This window comes from Myotis brandtii, unplaced genomic scaffold (genome assembly GCF_000412655.1).
Source record: "Myotis brandtii unplaced genomic scaffold, ASM41265v1 scaffold50, whole genome shotgun sequence".
In the NCBI taxonomy this organism is placed as follows: domain Eukaryota; kingdom Metazoa; phylum Chordata; class Mammalia; order Chiroptera; family Vespertilionidae; genus Myotis; species Myotis brandtii.
This window is the reverse complement of record NW_005369061.1, coordinates 998,770-1,005,162: the sequence shown is the minus strand read 5'-3', so window position 1 is coordinate 1,005,162 and position 6,393 is coordinate 998,770.

Sequence of the window (6,393 nt, the reverse complement as noted above, 5' to 3'; positions counted from 1 at the left end):
CTGTACTGGCAGCCATCAGCCTGGCTTGTGGCTGAGCAGAGCTCCCCGTGTGGGAGCGCAATGACCACCAGGGGGCAGCTCCTGCATTAAGCGTCTGCCCCCTGGTGGTCAGTGCACATCATACCGACTGGTCAACCAGTCGTTCCAGTCATTCGGTTGTAACGATCTCTTAGGGTTTTATATATAGAGAGATTGAATATTTTTAAACACTTGAATTTTGTCACTTGCCAAACTTGTGATTTTGGTTAGTAAAATTCGGTGTCCCTAATGCTGGTCAGTGACTGAACCTACACTTGTGACCAGGTTCAGGGCTGTAGTCTCATCTTAAAGGGCCTACTTGAACTGCCAGGAGGTTTCCTTGTACAATAAGAATAGCTCTATAAAATGCCCACAAGGGCCAGGCAGGTAACTTAACTTGGGTGAATTTACTTGGGTGTCAGAAAACTTGAATGTAAAAAACATTTTCCCAACATAGCATCAAATTCTACACTAATAACTCTATTAAAATATATATGTACTTACCTTAAGAACTGGGTAATTTAATTTTTCAGCCTAATATCTGCATTCAGCTTACTTAAAGATAATCTGATATACACGCTTAAAATCCTTAATCACATCTTTTCACATAAGGTAATGTTTACTCTTTTACCATGTGAGGTAATATTCACAGGTTTCAGGGATTAAGATGTGAACATCTTCTGAAGGGACACTATTTAGTCCATGATGGGGCTTTGTCTATAAAGAAGTTTAAAATAATAGTAAAATTGACTAAATGTCACTCTGCCTTTTATTATCACCATGTGTTGGCAATTTTAAACAATGCCGGTAATAGCCCTAGCTGGTTTGGCTCAGTGGATAAAGCATCGGCCTTCAGACTCAGGCCCAGGTTCAATTCTGGTCAAGGGCACATGTCTAGGTTGCAGGCTCTATCCCAGGGGTCCTCAAACTACGGCCCGCGGGCCACATGCAAATACAAATATTGTATTTGTTCCCGTTTTGTTTTTTTACTTCAAAATAAGATATGTGCAGTGTGCATAGGAATTTGTTCATAGTTTTTTTTTAAACTATAGTCCAGCCCTCCAACGGTCTGAGGGACAGTGAACTGGCCCCCTGTTTAAAAAGTTTGAGGACCCCTGCTCTATCCCCTGTAGGAGGCATGCAGGAGGCAGCTGATCAATGATTCTTTCTCATTATTGATGCTTCTATCTCTCTCTCCCTCTCCCTTCCTCTCTGAAATCAATAAAAATATATTTTAAAAAACAACAACAACCAATGCCAGTGATAAAATACTCCTATGAGGCAGACCACTCCCAACACCTCCCCTCCTCACTGTGCCACTTCTAAATATTCCAATATGAGCAGTTCAGCCTGCCTTAACTTTTCAGGGCCAAATACCACATAAAACAATTTGGTGGTTCATCGATGGCCAGCCACCCCCTTCTCCCTAATTTTGTTATGACTGACTCCTCATCCTTTAGAAATCAGCTTAAGTAAATGTCACCTACTCAAGGAAGATTTCCCTAAATACTCTATCTAGACAAAGTGTCTTCCCCCACTTATTCCCTGTATTTGTTTCTTTCATAGAACTTGCCACTGTTTGCAGTTATTTGTAGGTTAAATTTTCTCATCTACCTTATTAGTCTGTAAGCGCCAAGTCTTGACTGTTTTTTTCTCTGAGTTATTCCCAGAGCCCAGCACAGTGCCTGCCACATGGTAGATGCTCAATGTATGTGTGGTATCATTGCATTCTCCTCAGCTTGTGTGCTGCCAGTAATGATTGTTTGTTCAACAATGGACAAATTATTCTTTCTTCATCTCATGTCCGTTACAAAAAGAAATAGCCACTCGTCTAAGACTGGTGACATAGAGAACCATTTATTTCCATAATTCAGAAACAGATGCAGTGTTATGGATTTTAGTAGAGTTTTCTCTTATTCCAAAGTCCAACTCAGGCATGATTAGGAATGTTCTATTCTGAAAATTCAGAAATATCATAAGATTGAATCATATAATAAAATATAAATAAGGTGTTAACATTATGAAGGGGGCTTATACATTCTGCCCAGTCACCACTAGAAATAACAAGAATCTAATCAGTACTCCAAACGTAACAAGTTCCAAAGATAAATTACCAATTTCCTCTTCAAACCACATACAAACTCCTCTTAATTTTCTTCAGCATTTCTTTCTTTCTTTCTTTCTTTCTTTCTTTCTTTCTTTCTTTCTTTCTTCCTTCCTTCCTTCCTTCCTTCCTTCCTTCCTTCCTTCCTTCCTTCCTTCCTTCCTTCCTTCCTTCCTTCCTTCCTTCCTTCTTCCTTCCTTCCTTACTTCCTTCCTTCCTTCCTTCCTTCCTTCCTTCCTTCCTTCCTTCCTTTCTTTCTTTCTTTCTTTCTTCCTCACTCGAAAACATTTTCCCATTGATTTTTAGAGAGCGAGAAAGACAGAGAGAAGTATCAATGTGAGAGAAATACATTGATTGGTTGCCTCCTGCAAGCACCAGACCAGGGCCCAGGCTGCAAAGGAGCCTACAACCGAGGTATGTGCCCTTGACCAGAATTAAACCTGGGACCCTTTTTTCCGCAGGCCGACACTATTCACTGAGCCAAACCTGCTAGGACCAGCATTTCTTTTAGTAGCACAACTATTCACCTGCCTAATTCCTTAGCACATTCTGTTTCTTCTGCCGTAATTCCTCTAGCTCTTCCTGTAGCCGGTTCCTTCTCATCCTAAAACTTAATGTAAATGTCACTTCCAAGACTCTGTTCCTTCCTGCCCTATATAAATAATCTCTTCTACTCTTACATGCACTTATTATATCCTATACATTTCCTCCATAACATCTTATCCTAATTAATATATTTGATTAGTCTTCCCCACTAGATTTGAAGCTACATGGGAGCAGGTATTGTGTTTTGTTTACTGATATATAGCTAGCTCCTAAAGCAATGTGTGGCACACGGCATGTGATAACCAGTTGTAGAACAAATTAAGGTGCCCTTTTCTGTTTGGCCTATTGTTACAAGTATGATGCATTTGCACAACATTATGCAGAAGGAGGAAATTCTTATCCCTCTATTTCATGTCCATCACTTTAAAAAGTCACTTGTATGAGACTAATGACATAGAGAGCCATTTATCTTCATAGTGCAGAAACAGCTGCAGTGTCATGGACCTTAGTAAAGAGATTTTTTTTTCCTACCATTAGGAAAATTTCATATTGAGTCTTACAGGAATTTCATAAAGAAATTGAATTGTAAAATACAGGACAGAAGAAGAGTATGAAGTGGGAGGACCAGGAAAGTTTTGCCTAGGTTTTGCCTAGGGCAACAAGATATTTTCTATAAGCTTCCGAAATAAGCATACAGATTATTTTTTGCACACTTTCAAAACATCTCACAAAGATAGACAACATCTGCTGCCTATCTTGGCCAGAAGTACAAAAGTTATGTATTAAGGCTTTCATTTTCATGAATAGGAGCGGACAACTAATTTCAGATAAGTCTGGCATAGTAATTTGACCTAACAGAAAAGTGGGTCCACATTACCACGCTCTTAGACCTTACACCATATGACAGTGTGCAAAGCTATGTCCCTTCAAGGCTACCCTTCAGGACTGCTTTGCATATCTGGGCTTCCCAGCAACTAGCCCTCATTTGCTATATGCCTCAAGCAGTCACACTTTGGCCTAGCTTGAAAGTGCTCATAGCTATAATAGCATTCAAACAATAACAAAAAGTCTTCAGATTTCCTTAGTGTCTATCTTTGAACAGTTCAAAGAGTTTCCACATAAGAAGATCTGAGATTAGAGAACCTGAAGTTCAAATAGTTTGTTCAAAGCTACAGTGAAATTATGTGACACAATCAGCCTTCATTCTCCTGATTCCCACAAGGCCATGTAGCTTCCCAAGGGTTTGAGACCCTTTATGAAAAATTTCAAAACTACATATAATTATGAGTCTTGAGTATTTTTCTAATCCTCTTAACATAGAAAAAAATATTATTTTGTGGTTTTTAAATAAAATGGCTTTGTGAGAACAAGCTTCTAAATCCACATAGAAGAGATCAAAGGAATAAACACAGAGGAAAAAACTTCCACATACCAGAAACTTTGAGGAGTTTCTGCTGGTTCAAATGTAGAGGAGCTCAATTAGAAGGAAGGGCCAGTTCAAGATTCTACTTCTGGAAAATATGTTATCACCCTGAGGGAATTCCATGATCATCTGCTTACTTGGGTTGAAGGCTAGGCTAGGGCAGATGGAGAGATAGTCAGGACATACACTTATATCATTTTCAATCTTTTTTTAAAAATATATTTTATTGATTTTTTACAGAGAGGAAGGGAGAGGGATAGAGAGTTAGAAACATCGATGAGAGAGAAACATCGATCAGCTGCCTCCTGCACAGCCCCTACTGGGGATGTGCCTGCAACCAAGATACATGCCCTTGACTGGAATCGAACCTGGGACCCTTGAGTCCGCAGGCTGATGCTCTATCCACTGAGCCAAACCAATTAGGGCTCATTTTCAATCTTTTAATCTCTAATAGAATCCACTGTAATTCCTACTTAAGTATTAAACAAAGCTGGACATGCACATATCCCTCTATGTTAAGATGAACAAAGGAAGAAAAACCATGGGACTGTGAAAAGATTCTGTAGCCCGAAGGATGAGGTCCCCTTGAAAAATCAGAACAAAAGTAAATGATATATAAAGCAAAGCCAGAAAATCCAATCAACAAAAACGTAAGCATTTATATTCCCTAATGATATATCCCCAATACCTAAGATAGTACCCAGCATAGAATAGTTGCTTAATGAATATTTGTTGAATAAATTGACTGAATACAGTAGAATCTCAGAAGGGGAAAACAGGGCAGTAGTAGAAGTAATAATTAAACAATTCTCATAACACTTAAGCCTTCTGACAAAATGAATGAAAAGAAACCAACATCTAGACTAGCCAGGTGAAATTTTTTAATATTTCAAGGAAAAAGAAAAAAGCCTTCAAGAATTTAGACCGGGCCCTGGCCAGGTACTTCATTTGGTTAGAGCATTGTCCTGATACACCAAGGTTGTGGGTTTGATTCCCAGTCAGGGCACATATAAGCAACCAATGAATACATAAATAAGTGGAACAAGTTGATGTTTCTCTCTCTCTCTCTCTCTCTCTCTCTTCCTTCTCCCCCTTCCTCGCTCTTTCTCTAAAAAAAATCAATTAAATAAACAAACAAATAAATAAATAGAATTCAGACAGGGAAAAATAACAAAACAGAGTAGTATCTCCAAAGGAACTAAATTCAAGCTGGCCTCAGAATTATGCAACCCTGTAAAACATAAGTCAATAAAGTATATCCTACAGAATTCTGAGGATGTTTATAGCTTAAGAATTCTATACTCAGCCAAGTTGTCATGCGGTTGTGAAGGCCTCAGACATAAGTACTAGGATATAAAGGAGACTAAAAATGACACCATCCAGGTTATCTGTTCTGAAATAACTGCTTATACATATACTGCTGAATAAGAACTTAGGAATAAAGAAGAAAGTCATGGCATAAAAAGATACGCAGCAGTGTTTGATATAAAAAGACCTGCGCAGTGAGAAAACCCGAAGTCATTTTCAAGGTCCACCATTTCTTACTTCTTTTCAGTTGGGTCAAGTTTCTAAGCTTTCTAAATATCCGTTTTCCGGCTAATGAAAAGAAAATAGATTCCACTGAATCTCCTCTCTACCTATTCCAAGACTTCTGTGAGGATCAAGTGAGATGAGGCACGGGAAAACGCTTTACAGACATTTGATTAAAGTGTGAAATGTTTCTACCTGGCTATGAAGCAACTCATGTTCCTGGGCTAAGGAAACTGCAAGGAGGCTAGTCATCACTAGGGAGAGGAAGCCAGGCATTGCTACGTGATGTCATTATCCAGACGGACACTTAGCATATTAACATATATACGTGTTATATATGTTATATATGAGTGTGTGTCCCTAGGAATGAGAGAAATTATGCCAAAGTGCTAACAATGGTTATCTCCAGGTGGTGAAATTTTGACTGATTTTTCTTTTATTTCTCTATACTTCTTGCTTCTCCTTCATGCTTTTCTTTATTTTCTAGAATTTCTACGAAGACTATGCTTGTTTTACAATTAGGAAAAATTATTAATTAAAATTAAAATATATAGTAAAAAGTTTGTAAGATATCAATACAAGTAGAAAAATATCTTATATAATAAAAAGGCAATATGCAAATTGACCATTACATCTTCACATAAGATGGCTGCCCCCATGTGTTCACAAGATGGCCACCACAAGATGGTCGGCAGGGGAGGGCAGTTGTGGGCAATCAGGCCAGCAGGGGAGGGCAGTTGTAGGCAATCAGGCCAGCAGGGGAGGGCAGTTG